The 17,231-nt window shown below is 45.4% G+C and overlaps 1 protein-coding gene across 1 annotated transcript in view; it reads right to left on the minus strand.

Moving 5' to 3' along the window:
* The window catches only part of Gli3 (GLI family zinc finger 3), a 210,414-nt gene that overhangs the window by 134,078 nt on the left and 59,105 nt on the right, over positions 1-17,231 (minus strand). The window lies entirely within an intron of this gene.

A 17,231-nucleotide genomic window follows, 5' to 3' on the forward strand; every position in this document is an offset into this window, starting at 1 on the left:
AGGAAGGAAGGAAGGAAGGAAGGAAGGAAGGAAGGAAGGAAGGAAGGAAAGACATACTAAAAAAACCACAGACTCTCAGATCGGAGGCCAAAAACATTTAACTCAGGAGTTTGAAGGTAGAGCCCAGAATCTTACATGTTTACCTGGGACCCCAAAGTTGGTTTTGGTATATGTTTCAAGAGTCACCCTCAGAAAAAGTCTCTGAAGCTCACCAGATCATCCTCTGTACCAGGTGACCCCCGCCTTTCCTGGCTGACCTCCCCCACACACCCCACTCCCCACCGCATCTTCTATTAAACTCACTGATGGCAGAGGGACGACCTTCACAAGAGGCCCACAGAGAGAGGGCAATTTTTGTTTTGATGTTGGGCAAACCTCAATGCTAATAAGCCCTGTCCCTCAGGGGACAGGTGGTCCCTATAACAGACATCTTTCCCTTCAGTAGACTGATAGCTGGCCTTCAGCTCAGCTTGCTTCTGTTGTAATTATTACACCTTGTAGTAATTATTATGATTGCCGGTACTGGGGTTTGATCTCAGTAACTTGCACTTGCTAGCCTGGCACACAATCACTTGAGTCACATACCCCCATCCTCTCTTTGGCTTCTAGCTATTTTTCAGACAAGGCCTCAATTGTCTGGAGTGCAATCTTCCTATTACACATCTTTGTGTAGCCAAGATGACAGGTGCATGCGACCAAGTTCAACTACTGGTTGAGAATGGGGCATCTCGCAAACATTTTGCTCCAGGCTGGCCTCCTGATAGCTATCTTCCCAAGTAGCTAAAGTTATAAGCATGTGCCACTGAGCCCATTACTCATGTTATTAAAGATTATTTGAAATCTGGAGAGAGTCTAGCCTGCTCAAAATTAATATGGGCACACCACTTCCCATGGGAATGGAAAAACAGACAAGTTTCAGTGTCTGTGTAAAACCATCAATTATCTTTTACAGACTAACAGTAAGTCATCCTGGGCCCCATGATGGGGGCTCACACCTGTAATCCCAGCTACTCAGGAGGCTAAGACCTGAAGGGCTAGGATTCAATGCAAGACATAAGACTCTATCCCCAATTAACCCGAAAAATGTCAGACTGGGGGCTTGGCTCAAGCAGTAGAGTACCAGTACAAGCTTAATTAGAACATGAGACCTTAAGTTCAAGCCACAATACTGGCACACAACAAAAAACAGCCCAGGCAGGAAAGTGCACAAGACTCTTACTTCCAATTAACCACCAAAAATCCAGATGCAGAGCCATGACTCTACTTGAGCTTTGAATAAAAACGCTCAGGCCATGAGTTCAAGACCCAGGACTGGAGCACACGCGTGCGCGCGCGCGCGCACACACACACACGCAATATTTAAATTATGTGTTCCAGACAGTTTTCAACTTACACAAACATGTATTTCTCTGGTGTACCTACTCAATGTTTCTTACAAACAATATTGCAAGGGTGGCAAGCTCAAAGTACTCAACAGTCTCTTCTAGAGATTTATATCTGAATGGGGTCGGAATGGCCAAGGAACAGAGCAAAGGTGACTATAAAGCTACTGGAAAAATCCTAGATACCAGGGAGGCAGAGACTGGGAGAATTAACTATGTTTCAAGACCAGGCTAAGCAAAACGTCCACGAGACCCCCATCTCAACTAATAAGGAGTTGGGTGTGGTAGTGCACACCTGTCATTCCAGTTGCTCAAGAAACATAAAGAAGAGGAGGATGGTCTAGGCTGGCGTGGGCATCAATGAAAGACCCCTATTCAAAATATAATTAAGGTAAAAAGGGCTGGGGATGTGACTCAAGTGATAAGAGCCCTACCTAACAAGTGCAAGTGTATTCATAAACCGCTTTGCTATGTGGCAACGCTTCTGTACAACTACTTAAAGTTAACAATTTTTAATTAATCAATTTTTTTAAATCCCAGCATCACTACCACCAGAAAAAACAAAATGCACCTGTACACCAGTGGTTCACACCTGTAATCCTAGCTACTCAGGAGGCTAAGATCTGAGGATCACAGTTCAAAGCCAGCCCAGGCAGAAAAGTCCCTGAGACTCTAATCTCCAGTAAGCCAGTAGAATACCAGAAGTGGCACTGTGGCTCGAGTGGTAGAGCGCTTTCTTTGAGCTGAAGAGCACAGGGACAGCGCCCAGGCCCAGAGTTCAAGCCCCACAAACTGACTAAATAAATAAATGCCAAAGGAGAAAGAAAATACTGTTTATAGAGCCTTGTATGGGTGGCCCTGAGTTCCCTCCTTGGCTGGATACCTGGACCAAAACCACCCCATGTAAACCTGAACGAGAATTCACCTTTAAAGACTCAACAACAGCATGGAGCAGGGAGAGAGGGGGTGGCCGTTCTCTGAGCAGTTACATCAAAGCCCCCAGATAGCAAAGCTCCACAGCAGCCCCTCATCTGAGTGCAGGCACAGGCTGGGCTCTGATTGTCCGACCGCCACCTGCCCCAGGCATCTTTGAAGACAACGCTAAGCCTCCGCTGGGTCTGGACTCCTTGCCCTGGGCCTCTTTTATGTCCTTCTTCATTTTCTGCCCTGTGATACTCTCTCTCCCTCCCTGCCATGCACACACCATGAAACAAAGGAACTTCTCACTTCAGACTCAATGTCCCCAGCCATTTGAGAGGCAAAGAAAACAACGCTCAGGATTACAGTCCGCCTGTAATACCACCCAGTCCTCAAGAGACGAGCCTCTCTCCTTTTGGAGTCTAACTCGGCAGTATTGGCGTGGCGTGTGTGACAATGGCTTCGGGGAGGCTGGGAGGCGAGATTCGAAGCTGCATATCACAGATAACTTGAACACACAAGCAACCATCACAGAGAACTCCATTAATAAGCTCAGGTTTAAAAAGGAGGAATACAAACGGCAAATGTGTGAAACAAGCTTGCCAGTATTATGAACAGAGGGAATTTCAAGAAGGATGGCGACACGCAGATGTCCTCCATTGAATTCAACTTAAAAGGATTAGGGTTTGTTTGTATGTTTTTAATGTTAAACTGATGGCTAAAGGAAATATGAGAAAAACACACATTTGGGCAGGGGAGTGGGGAGAATACTTCCAAGCTGAAATGGTGAGATTAGACGTTCCCGATACCCAGGCACTGGTGGCTCACACCTGTAATCCTAGCTACTCAGAAGGCTGAGATCTGAGGATCACAGTTTGAAGCCTGCCAGGGCAGGAAAGTCAGTGAGACTCTTATCTCCAATTAACTACCAAAAAGCCATACATGGAGCTGTGGTTCAAGTGGTAGACCACTAGACTTGAGCAAAAGAAGCTGAGGGACAGTGCCCAAGCCCTGAGTTCAAGCCTCAGGATCAGAACACACACGCACTCGCGCACACATACATACATTCACACACACATGGCAAGCATGCACATAAGGCACATTCTCTGACTCTTTCTTAGAGGCTTGGAATGTTCTGATTATGTCATCTCACACTGGGAAAGGCCTGCTATTCTCGAAGGAAGCAGAATCTCAACACTCTGACTTATTAAAGGTGTCATTACTTTAACGCTCACCTGTCAACAAATACTTCAGACCCTACACCAGAACTCCTAAGGAAGGAAAATACTAATTTAAAAAGCTGGTCAGAGAATAGTCCAGATAATCAAGATCTAAAGAAAGTTAAATACATAATACGTGCACACATCTAAGACACTGGAAATCACTGAGTAGCCAACTTAAATCTGAGTTTCCCGGTACCCAGAGGGAAAAGAGAAATAAAATCTGCTACATGGTCTATCTTAGAGAAAATCATATGAACTGCCTTCTCTATACCATAGTCTTACGTTCTTTATGTACAATAATAAGACCATAATAACTAGCATCTAAGAGCTTTATTTGTATTAAATAATTCAGTCCCTTAGGGCAGTGAAGCAGCTATTTCTGTTGGCAACAATGTAGAGATGAGAACACAGAGGCATAGAAAGACTCTTAACCTGAGCATGATGGCCCATTCCTGCAATCAGGAGACTGGGATTGGGAGGGGCAAGGTTCAAGGTAGAAAAGTCTGCCCAACTGCATCTCAGCAGAGGAAGCTGAGCATTGTGGCACACATGTGCCATCTTAGGAATGATGACAAGTGAAAATAGAAGATCACAGTCCAAGTCCACCTGTGTAGCAGGTCAAGTTCAAAGGGCTAATACTAATAAGCAAGGTGCCCATGAACATGACATCAGAAGTGGCAGAAGCAGGATTCGAATTTGGGCAGCTGGGCAATCGATACATTCACCACAGTCAATGAAACAAAATGAAGACCAGAAATGCAGACTCATGACTGAAAGACAGCAAGCGGGTAAGACCAGAATTGTAAGGAGATGATGTGTGGGAAAGCAGGGCAAAGAGAGGGATGACAGGCAGTCTACCCCAAAACCTTGGGCCAGGCAGACCTTTACACGGGTCATCTGTGCTGATCATGTGATCACTCCTGTCACAGGACCTGGTACATGCAGTGAAGGCCTCCTCTTCAAATGACAGACTGCAGCCCATGTCCGAGGGCAGAATCCTGACTACTCAGGAGGCTGAGACTGGGAAGATCAGGGTTTGAGGCCAGTCTGGGCAGCAGAGTGTAAAAGTCTACAAGTACATGAACATAAATCCAAGCCCTTGTACCACCAATATTTATATATGTGTGTGTAGAAGGAAGGAAAGAAGGGAGGGAGGGAGGGAGGGAGGGAGGGAGAGATAGCCTGCCAGCCAGGCAACCACAGACAGACAGACAGACATCATCCAGGCACCCAGGGCTTACACCTAGAATCCTGGCTATTCAAACAGCTGAGGATTGTAGCTCAAAGCCAAGCCTGGACAGAAAAATCCAAGGGACTCCAAAATAGTGAAAAGCTGAGCTGAGAGGGCTCAGTTGGTAGTGTACAGCTGTGTACAAGAAAGCCAAATGAGAGAATGAAGCCTTGAGTTCAAGTCCTGGTACTGCCGAAGAAAAGCCAAGAAAGCTGCAAGTACTCCAAGTATTTCTGCTTGCACCTGACTCTTGGACAAACAAAGCAAGAAAGTCAGAAATCAACACACTCTAAAATGGGTTCTAATATTGGCAGCAAAATAATGCCAAGAGGGTGAGGGCAGACTCCCATGGTAGGCAGGATGCTCACATACTCAAGTTCATTAACTTACAAGGCTGCAAAGCACCGCAGGCAAGCTGCACCGCCGAGTCCGCTACACACAGGGACAGCATGGCTAGCTGGCGCTCTGACCCGCTTTCGTCCCCCGTAGCAGCTGACTTCTCTCAGAAGTGGAGCCTGGCACAGGTCTGACATCAAGCTCTGGGTAATAAAGTCTCTAATTGGGATCCTAATGCTCTGGACACAAAGCGGCAGAAAGGAATTTGTCCCTTACTGTCACACTCACCCGGTGGCTCATTATGAGAGACTCTTCAGGAAACTTGAAGCTTAATGATGAGAGCAAGGCATCAAAAGAAAAGCTGCACTTTAGGCAAAGGAAAAGGTTTTTGTAAAGATTATCCTGTTGTAAGCCAGGAGGCTGAGACCAGGAGGATCCTGTTTTTTTTGTTGTTGTTGTTGTTTTTGTTTTGTTTTTTGTCGGTCGTGGGGCCTGAACTCTGAGCCTGGTCATTGTCCCTCAGCTCTTCAGCTCAAGGCTAGTGAACCAGTTCTGGCTTTTTCTGCTTATGTGGTGCTGAGGAATGGAACCCAGGGCCTCATGCATGCAAGGCAAGCGCTCTACCACTGAGCCACCTTCCCAGCCCAGGATCCTGGTTTTTAAAAGCCAGCCTGGGCAGAAAATTGTTCCTCCTCAGTCCATGCCTGGGCACATTGGCATTTACCCATCATCCCAAACTACATAGGAGGCTAAGACTAGGAGGATCCAAGTTGGAGGCGAGCCTAGGGAGAAAACTCTGCACGACTCCATGTCCACAGACAGATGCAGTGCCATATGCCTGTAATCCCGGCAGTGAAAGGAAACCTGAATGAAGTAGAGAGACCAAGGCTCAGGTATGCACCCAGCTGGAGAGCCCTTCTCCCAAAAATAACCAGTGAAAAACAGAGCTGGAGGCATGGCTGGGCAGAAGTGAGCCAGCCTAGCAAGCAGGAAGCCCTAAGTTCAAATCCCAGGGGATTTCCAAACAGATGGCATGAAGTGAGTCCCAAATGTCTTCTAGGGTAAGGTTGGCAGCCGGGGGTGGGCCACTCACTCCTCATGCAGTCTGACAACTGCATGATTCCAGAACATAGACACACTCAACCATCCGCATGAAATATTAACTTCCAATAACCAAGCTTGCAACAACAACAAACAAACAACTGAGCCTTCCATGACACTTTCTTGTGAGCCTGCACAGTCCAAAGACGCAGATGGGGTGTGGGGTGAAGGTAGGGGAAGGGGCAGGGAAAGGGGAGCATCCTCCCTACATGATAATCCCAATGGTAAAACAAAAGTTGTCACAGGAAACTTTCAAGAGTCAACATCACAGACCATGACTATAAAATCCCAGAAAAACACCAGGCACTAGTAGCTCAGGTCTATATAGAATCCTAGCTACTCAAGAGGCTGAGATCTGAAAGCTCCCACTGTTCAAGGCCAGCCTTGGCAGAAAAGAAAAGTCTGCCAAACTCCATCTAGCAAAAATCTGGGCTGGTGACATGGTTTAAGTGGTACCAGCCAGAAGCAAATAAGTAAATAACTATAAGGCCCTGAGTTCAAACCCCAATACCATCAAAATAACAAATAAAATAAAAACAAAACCAAGCACAAAAGAAACCTATCATATCTGAGTTTAGTGGGGTCTAGAGGCAGGCACTCTATGAGATCTGCTGAATCATCTGGCTAGATTAAGCTAGGCAGAGAGGAATCTACAGTGGTAAGGCCTAGCTGTGCAGCCTGGACTAGCACATCCCAGGGCCTCATCACCAACAGGCTCTGAGTGATTAGTGGCCGCAGTGAAGCCATGTGCTAGCTACAGTTACTAGCAAGGGTCAGAGTGAATTAACAAGGTCTAAAAGTCAGGGTAGCACTTCATTTACATCAGAGTGGAGAATGCCACATACATTAATGCAAGTCAGACATTAAAGTTAATAACAGCTGGAATGTATCAAGAAGAAAAGCAAAGACAGCCTGGGCATATGTGTTATGTGAATTTCTTCAAGCGTCCATAAATCTGGTATTTGGAGAGAAGGAGGTAAACGTTAATTGGGGGAAATCTCAGACTGAATTTAAATTTGCCACTATGGAGTCAAAGCTCTATTGGGGTTGGGGTTGGGGGTGGGAAGAGGGAGGTAGACAGGAAGGGAAAAGAAAAAAAAAAAGGAGGGGAAGGGAGGGGAGGGAAACTGCTTTCACCAAACCTGGTCATACACTTCATCTTTCTGTTTTATACTTATGGTTAAGTGACATAATCGCTTTTTGTTTTCTTGTGTTCTCCCCAAAATATAAAATCCACACCTTAAAGTCACACTTTCCATTGCCCTGTGTGTGAAGCTCAATTCATGTTGGGGAACCCACTAAAAATATCTAAGCATTCATCTTCCTGCCTTGTCAAAAGACCTCATGACCATTTTCCATAATTTTCAGACTGTTCGTTAGGTTTCTCTGGGGGGGGGTGGATTACTTTTAAGTCTCTGACATTAATATTTCCTCTTCTCCTGATACAGAGACATGGTTACAACAGGTGCCTTTATCATCCAGCCCCAGTTCTATCTCGGGGACAAATCAAGTTCCCTAAAATGTAACTTTAAACAGATATGAGCTGATAAGTCCGGCTCATTTGTCTTGGAAGTGCATCCAAGCCAACCCCCTGCCCAGTGTCCTGGGTATCAGTCTTGTCCCTCCTGCTTATCTGTTACTTGGTGAAGGGTCACATTGTCACAGCTGCCTTTAGCCTGCACTGGATCCATCACCCACATTCAGTCCATCCATCTTTTATTATAAATCCTTTCTCCAGCCCCTTCTTCACGCTCAAGAGTCTCAGTTTATCGGAGTCACCAAAAGTCAGGCAAAAACAAAATGTCACCCCTATTGGTGAGACTCCAAGACACCTTTGCAAGATTTGGGCTTAGTCCTCTCTTGTGTCTGTCTGTCTGTCTCCCATAATGTAGACATTCTGATGTATTTATAACTAAAGGCCTCACACTCCTGCTTAACTTTTTTTTTTTTTTGCTCAAGGCTGGTGCTCTACCACTTGAGCCACGGCTCCACTCTGGGCTTTTTGCTTGTTAGAGATAAGTCTCTTTAGACTTTGCTGCCCAGTATGGCTTGGAACTAGGATCCTCAGTAGCCTCCTGAGTAGTTAGGATTACAGGTGTGACCAGCAGTGCCCAGCCAAACTGATTGTTTTTGAGAATCAGAAACTCACATCATCAGAGCTCTTAGATCCATGCAGACTCTCTTCCAGATGCCACGGTGCCATCAAAAGCAGAAGCAGGCTGCAGGAGCCTGCGACTGTCAGCCCACCAAGTGCCCCAGACTTTTCTATGGTAACTTCAGGAGACCACGGTAAGTGGAGTTGGTCCTGATGCTGACATTCACATCTGCAGATGGAGTCATGGAAAGGCCTGGGAGCTTCTCCATGCCCCCTTCAATTTCCTGAGCAAGTACCAAGTGAGCAGGAATGTCTCGTTCTGACCAGAACCTGCCTTGCAGATGCTGGAAGAGGGTCAACAACACCCAGAGCCTGCGTTCCCCACTTCCATGCACCCCTAACTCCAAGACGTTGAACACCACCAAAAGTCACCATCACTTGGGCTCCAAGGCAGAGCCCCCCAGGTCCATGGTCTTAAGACCTAGCACAGGGTGAACCAAGCTGAGCTCAGGGCAAAATAGTCTGGACTAAGTTTCACTTCATAACCTTGTAAAAATGAGCGACTTCTTTAGTCCTCTGGAGCCTCAGTTTCCTCACACACCCAAAGGAGAAGGATGGTAACTACCTCTCAGGAAATGGTAGTGACGGTTTAGTAAGTTCACAGAAGCAAACAGTGGCACAAAACAGGGTGGGCACAGCACCTGCTGCCTGGAGGTCCTGAGAGTTCTCTGACAATGACACCTACTAAGTCTCTCCTTAGCAAATACCAAGTCTCACCCTGGGCTAGATGCTGATGCTGCCCTTCTGAGTCATGTCACAGCAGCCCAATAGTCACTCCTAGCACTCCCTCCTGATTTCCCATCATCCCTCACTTCCCTGAACTGACCTCCCATCATCACCCACCCTCTCCTGACTTCCCATTATCCACCACTCCCGTCACCGACTTTCCACCACTCCCATTTCCTTCTTCTGACTTCCTATCATCCCCTACTCCCAATACTGACTTCCCATCATCCCCCTCACTTCCGTCCACTGACTGCCCATCATTCTCCACTCCATCCTCTGAATTCATCATCCCTTCAGGCGCCCTGGTCCTGCTCCAGAGTCACAAAGGTTCTCCCTGCCACCCCACTCCCACCAGGACTGAGGCCCACCTATCTTCCTGAGTCTCACTCTAGCACATCAAGGGCTGTAAGGTTCTGGGGCACTTCCTGCTGGTCCCCTGAATGGCATCTCTTCCACCAGAATGTCAGCCTTGACAGCGTGGACCTGATGCTGCCAGCCCCCAAGACCCATCACAGTGAGTGCCAGCATGCTCTCCAAAAGCACATGGCCTTTTTGAAAGAAGAAGATACATCAGGTGCCATGTATCCAGTAGAGTGTGGCCTGCACAGATGTGGTGAGAAGTGCTAGGCTCCGAGAGGCATTCTTCCTTGTCTCTCCACAATGCCAACTGGTGGCCCTGTGGTAGACACGTACTACATATAAAATGTCACTGGTGATAAAGGTTAAGAGACTATAACGAAATATATCCTCTGAAGATACAGATGATAGAGAGACATAACAGATGACGCATGGATGATAGACCAACAGTCAGTAAATGTAGATAGATGAGAGAGAAGATAGATATGTGTGTGTGAGAGAGGGGGGGAGGAGAGATTCATTGTATCTATATGGCCAACCAACTTTGTGAGCATAGGGGCTCCTGGAGGAAGAGGTGACATCCAAGTACACCTCAGTGGCAAAGAGCTGAGGGACATGTGATCTAGGTACAGGGCCTGGGCACCAAAAGAAACCTGACCCCTGTAGGACTGGGGAGGAAGGAATTGGACTGAGGGATTTTAGTGGGGTAGGGCTCCACTGAGAGGAGGCAGGCTGGAGGGGAGCACAGGACAGAAGAATGGCAGACCCTGTGGGAGGGAGAAAGGCCATAGGAAAACATCCATACTGCATTACCAGGGCCCAATGCTCCAGGAAAGGAGAGGGCCATGACAGTTCTTACAAAGGGGAAAGGAGACAGAAGGGAGACTTGAAATCTTGCCCAGGCTTACTCTAGTAAACCAAGTCCCCCTCCCCCACCAACTAAGCGAGGAGGCTCTGATTCGTAGTATCCCCTGCCTGTACTTCTCTGCCCTTCCAGAAATTACCTAGGAAACTGGGCACCACCTTTCACTGCACTCACAAGCACAAATCAGGATGCAGATTTGGGGCCCCCCAATGGGCGAGGTAAACACCGGGGACTCCATCTGACCCACACAATGTGGGCTGATTAGGTCTGTAGCACCCCCATGGAGAGGCCACTGTTGCCTTCCACAGGGGCCAAGCATCTCCCCTCAGAGTCTTTCAGGCCAGGAGACTGCTGGCTCCTTCCATTAATACCAGGCTTTGTTCTCCTTTTCCCCTAGTGGTTTGAGCTACAGGATTTTTTTTCCCCTCAGCTCAAGTTCCCAGTTCTTTCCCAGCCTGATCTCTAGCTTCAGCCTAGGTCCCCTGCATATTCTCTCTGGCATGAGTGATGATGGGAAGGGAGTTGGGAGTTTTTCAACAAACTAAAATTCAAGGGTCTCAGTTCTTTTCATGGTAAACATAACCCCTAGGAGTAAAAACATGTCTTTTTGTAGAGAGAACAGCGCAGCTGCTCGAAATGCAGGCATTTGGAATCGAGATGTTGTAGTCACAGGACAAACCTAATACAGAATCACTCAGAAGTTGTTGAAATAGGGCTGAGAACGTGGCTCAGTGGTAGAGTGCTTGCCTTGCATGCATGAGTCCCTGGGTTTGATTCCTCAGCACCACGTAAGCAGAAAAAGCCGGAAGTGGCGCTGTAGCTCAAGTGGTAGAGCACTAGCTTTGAGCTGAGGGACAGAACCTAGGCCCACAGTTCAGGCCCCATGACTGGCAAGAAGTTGTTGAAATGGATCTTGTCCTCAAATGTGACAGGTTGTCCAAAGAGATGCCCAGTAGTTATCAGAAGTCCAGGAGGAAGGAGTATAGTAGCAACACCCCGGGCTCAACACACAAGAGGAAGAAGCAGGTCCCCAGGGACTCTGGGCACTTCATCCAGGCCTCCACCCTCTGCCTGAATCTATCTTCCAACCACATAGAGGACTTCCTGTGGCCTCCGGGCCCTTACGGCTCTACCCAGTTCTAAAATGACCCTGCATTCCGACCTTTTGGGGGCAGATGACCATCCTTCATCAGATGACTTCTTGGTGTCAACTGTTTTGTCAGACTTAGCTATGATCCCCATACCACTAGCCCAGTACACCACAGAAACAGCAAGGTCTCATTTTATCCAACATCGGATAGCCTGGTAGCATATAATAGTAAGCATATGATTGACAAAAAAAAAATTAAATAAATAACCCAGGTGCTTGTGGCTCATGCCTGCAATCCTAGCTACTCAGGAGGCTTACATCTAAGAACTGAGGTTCAAAGCCAGCCCAGGTAGGAAAAGTCTATGAAGCTTTTATCTATAACTAATCACACACACACACACACACACACACACACACAGAGCCTTAAGTGGACTTGTGGCTCAAGCAGTAGAGGGCTAGCTGTAACCAAACAAGAAAAAAACAACAACAAAACAACTCAGGGATAGTTCCCAGGGCCTAATTTCAAGCCCCAGACTGTGGCACACACGCAAACACGCACACACACAAAGAATCCAAGCTGTATTGGAGCACAGGTAACTGTTGAGAAATAGCATGCTACCTTGGGTGATTCTGTATGAACCCAACTGCAAAGGTGAGAGAAAGAGCAAGAGACAAAGAGAACATCAGGTCCTTTCACTACGATATATGAAGCCACGACACCAATTTTTAGATACAAGAAAGCTAATGTAGGAGAGAGAAGCAGCATTCAGGAGACATCAAAGGGAATGTTCTTTAATTATACAAGAGAAAGGAAGAGAGCCCAGGATCATGTGACTTTCATCAGGAATCGGGACAGAAAACTGCTGGCAGATGTGCATATGATGGGAACAGGGCTCTTTGCATGCTTTACCTTAGGAGGAACTGAAGGAAGGAAGAAGAGAAGCAAGGAGACGGTAAGGCAGGGAGAGAAACCAAAAGCAACTATTAGAAAGTGGCTGGGAAGGTGGCTCAGTGGTAGAGCGCTTGCCTTGCATGCATAAGGCCCTGGGTTCGATTCCTCAGCACCACATAAGCAAATGAAAAGAAAAGAAAAAAAAGTGACATTCGGCTGGACATTGGTGGTTGAGGCTTATAATCCTAGCTACTCAAGAAGCTGAAATCTAAAGATCGTAGTTAGAAGCCAGTCTAGGCAGGAAAGTCCAAGAGACTCTTATCTCCAATTGGAAATCAAGTTGTAGAACACTAGTGTTAAGCACAAGAGCACAGGGACAGTACCCTGGCCCTGAGTTCAAACCCCACAATGACAAAAAAAAGGGGTGACATTTGGTTACCTAGCACCAGTGGCTCACACTTGTAATCCTAGCTACTCAGAAGGCTGAGATCCAGATAACTGATGTTTTAAGACGAGCCTGGGCAGAAAAGTTCATTAAGAATTCCTCTTCAAAGTAACCAGCAAAAAGCCAGTCTGGGAGTGAGGTTCGGGTGGTAGAACATTGCATCAGCTGTGATCATGAGGAAAACTTGAGACAAACACAAAGACCTGAATTCAAATCCTGGTACCCCTCTCTTCTCCCCCTTCCCCCTCCAAAAAAATATAAATTACCTCTGGGTTGTCAAAAGCAAGTTAGACCAGGATATTGAATTTCTAGAAGAAAGACAAAAAGCAGTACATCTTAAGCTCACATACCAAGGCCATACATAGGAAGGTTCAGAGATGTCCTTCTAATTTCTTAAGACTGAAAGTTACAGCAGGGAGTGAGTTAGTGGGCAGAGTCCCCAAGGAAGACTCACCCAACATCATTCTTCAGTAGTGCTGACTGGTGCAGCAACGGCTCTGTCTAAAGAGGTACAATCTGGATGAGGACGAATTATGTGCTCAGGGAACTGTCACTGCCTTTTTTCAGTTTAGCCAACACCAAACTCTTCATCTGTGCCTTGTAGGCATTTTTTTTGGGTCTCTTGCTGTCTCAAAATGACACTCTGAAATGAGACTGTGAGCAGGTGTACCCATTAAATATGTAAAATACACATCCCCTTCTCAAAAGACAGGATTTCTGAGGAATGGGGAAAGTCACCTAACATAAAGACAGGCAGATAGCAAAATAATTAATTAGTAATAATAATAACTGTGTGTGCATTTTTTAAACCACAGTAAAAAAAAAATCCAAGTTAAGCTCCACACAGGTTTCCACCCAAAATAAATTCAAGGCAATTAAAAATTCAGTTTCTTTTCTGTAAGCTAAATTCCTCAGGTTTTACTAATTAGCAACTAATAGTTGTGTCATTTGAGCTGGGGACCATAAGGCAGAATACCAGGGGTGTGTGTTTTCAATCAAAACATTTGCATGGAGGAATGAATCAGATTTTCCATGAGGAATTACTGCTTGGGAGCAGTTGGGGGCAGAAGAAAAGCAATCTTCACACAGCTTTCAAAGAGGAAGCGGAGGGAGGGGGCCGGGTGTGGAGTGCCTGTCTTTCTGTCCCATTTAAGAAATGTCTGATAGCTGGGCACAGTGTCCATATCTATAATCCCAGCTACTCAGGAGGCTGAGACCTGAGGATCAAGGTTTGAAGCCAGCCCAGGCAGGAAAGTCCATGAGAAGTCCAGTGACCCAGCAAAAAGCTACAATTAGAAGTGTGGTTCAAGTGATAGATACCAGCCTGTAACAAAAAAGCAAAGCAAGAGTGCAAGGCCTGAACTCAGGCACAAAATAATAATAACAATAATAATTAGAGAGGAGGAGGAGGAGGAGGAGGAGGAGACAAAATTAACTCCTGATAAATCCAACAAAGTTCTCACATAGACCCCTGCAGGGAACGCTAAAAAAACTACTCTTCACAGAACATGAGAAGACATGTTTTCTGCAGAAGCAGAGAATAATAAGTTAAGTGTTGCTGGGGGCCTAGGAATGCTTGGACTTTTCTATCACCTGATTTTCCAACCTTATTAAACAATAAATGCAGCAGGGAGAGACAGGGAATGCCAGCTTCAGCTGGGACAAAACAGAAGAAGAAAATCACTGAGAAATCTCGGGTAAGAAGCCAATCAAGACCCCCAAATCCAGCCCCTCTCATGGTTTCCCAAACTATAAACCACTGCCGATCCCATGGCACAAGGCCTGTGGGCAGCCACACCATGTCTGAGCCACGCAGAGTTCAGGCTTACTTTACTGCTTGATCTACAGCCTGTCCACAGCTATTCTCAGCAGAGTATACCACTCCCTCTCTCTCCCAGGGAGGACTTGATTCCAAACACATGCCAGCCATGTTTTGAAGTGCCCACTATCCCTTGGTTTGCTTGCTCTTTTTCTTTCTTTTCTTGCTTTTTTTTTTTCTGTCAAACCCACAAAACCTAAAATACTTTGAATGCTGCCTAACTAACCATTTGTGGAGATGTCACAACACATACCCAAGTATAATAAAATCTTGTGCAATCCACGTTTTACAGATGTCTGTCTTTCTGAAGGGAAAAGTGGGGGAGGGGAGAGGTGTCTTTTCTTTTTCTCCATTTTCTGGTCTTGCAGGAAGCCTGCCCATCCTTTTGAAATACCAAATTTGTATATAAATGGAAATATGAAATTAGGCATCTTGAAAACTCCCATTTCCCAACCACAGAGAAACGAAGAGCATAGTTATGAGTGACCAGAGTCAGCTATATTAGATTCTAGACTTTTCTCTCAGATTGCCCAGTTAAGAGTCGACAAACAACTCCTGGGAAAAGAAACTGTCTACAAACAAGTTCCCGGAACGTGAGCTTCCCAAGGCCCACCATGAACTTGGGTTATGGACAGCACTTCAGGACAGAAGTGAGTGCTATCCACAGAACACGAATGTGATCACATTTTTATGTCTCCTCTAAAAAGTGAGGATTTCTCAAATACACAAAACACATTATTCTCTGAAAATGTATCGCCTACAGCTCCAACAAGTCATCAGCTTTGCCTGGAAAATTAAATCCATATGAGCTAGACAAGATCCTTAGTTATGAAGTACCTAAAAACTACTTGTGTTATCAGTAGAAGATTAAATAACCTACAAGATTCTAGAAAACGCAAATTCATATCCAATCTGGCCCCAAGGTTTAGTTTAGGATATATTTAAATAAATAAAATGGCATCTTTTTGTTTTTCTGAATGTTTCTGAGTTTGTGTTTTGTACATCAAACACTTTCTGCTAAGAATTTTGCATGTCAAACCTCAAACACATTTCAAAGCTTTTTCTTAAAAAAAAAAAAAGCCTTTGCTTACAAAATAGAAAAAAAAAAAAAAGGTTAGTCTAGTAAGGATGAGTAAAAAAGGATTACCTTAAAAAAAAAAAGTCACAATGTAAGCCTGGCTATGTGGCTCCTGCCTATAATCCTAGCTACCCAGAAGGCTGAGATTTTAGGATCAAGGTTCAAAGCCAGCCATAGAAGAAAAGTCCAGGCAAATCTTATTTCCAATAACCAAGGTGGGGGGGGGGAGATGCAAATGGAGGTGTGGCTCAAGTGGTAGAGCTCTATCATAAGGCTAACCAAGAGCACAAGGCCCCAAGTTCCAGTCCCAGTACTAGCACAAAATGAAGGAAATGTGTGCAATGTTTAGTTCCTCCTGTGCATTTTATCTGTGAAGTGATCTAACTTATTTATGAGCAGTTCAGTGAGGTCTTCCGTCAAAATCACACTGTCATTTGCTACTGGGTGCCTTTTATAAGTGATCACAACATTTTACTACGGATTGGAAATAATATAGAGGGAAAATAATCTGAAGAATGTAACCAACTTAGAGGTGCTGTGTCCTCAAAATAGAGAGACAGTTAATGAACACAACCCCACTACTAGCCCACCAGTGCACTGCGCTAGTAAGTATTATATAGTAGGTCCAGATCTAGGAAAAACAAGACCACAGAGATAGGACGGGAGTCCCAGGACAGGGCAGGGGGGTGAGCCAGCACAGCCAGAGGCTTGAATGGAGAAACGGTTGAAACAAACGAGCTTCAGGAACAAGTGTCAGTTGATGACCCAGCCCAAGTTAACGGTTCTCTGCCCAATACTACTTCAGCCCACAGAGAAAGACTCATCAGCTGTCCTGACTAATTAAATACCGCACTAATTAATGAGCATCACCAAAAGAAAACAAAATGTCAGTATGCGATGGGAAAAATTTATATGCACACAGAAGCACAAAAACACCTCCAAGGAGCTTGTAGGCAAGTATCTGAACTTGATCTTTTATTTTTAAAAATATCTAATATTTTGGAGATATACATGTTCTAACAGGTTTCTAAATGCAAGGAGGGGGAAGAAGAAAAAGAGAATGAAGTTTTAAAGTGTGCTCAAGAAAGAGAAAAAAAATATTCTACCAACGTTGATTTTTAAACTGTCATTGCTACCAGTACAGAAAAGCAAAATCAGATGAAATAAGCCTCAAATGAGAAAAGGAAAAAGTTATCCATTTCATCTCCTGCTTAATTCTTGGAACTACTCTAACAACTTACAAACTACAGGAGCCAGGAGCATCTTTGAAAAAGAACAATTTTCTCTACCACCCCCTCAAAAAAAAAAAAGGAGCTTCTTTAAAAATCAACCTTTTTACTAGGAGAGAATAAGAAAAGTAATGACACTGTCCAAAAAGAAAGGTATTCATGCAGGGTACTGATGGCTTATGCCATAATACTAGCTACTCAGGAAGCTGAGATCTAAGGATCATGGTTTGAAGCCAGCCAGAGCAGGAAAGTCTGTGAGATTCTGACAGTGCTAAGGACCTGAGGTTACGCTCCAGGACAGGGAAGGAAGGAAGGAAGAAGGAAGGAAGGAAGGAAGGAAGGAAAGAAGGAAGGAAGGAAGGAAGGAAGGAAGGAAGGAAGGAA

This window comes from Dipodomys ordii, unplaced genomic scaffold (genome assembly GCF_000151885.1).
Source record: "Dipodomys ordii isolate 6190 unplaced genomic scaffold, Dord_2.0 Scaffold161, whole genome shotgun sequence".
In the NCBI taxonomy this organism is placed as follows: domain Eukaryota; kingdom Metazoa; phylum Chordata; class Mammalia; order Rodentia; family Heteromyidae; genus Dipodomys; species Dipodomys ordii.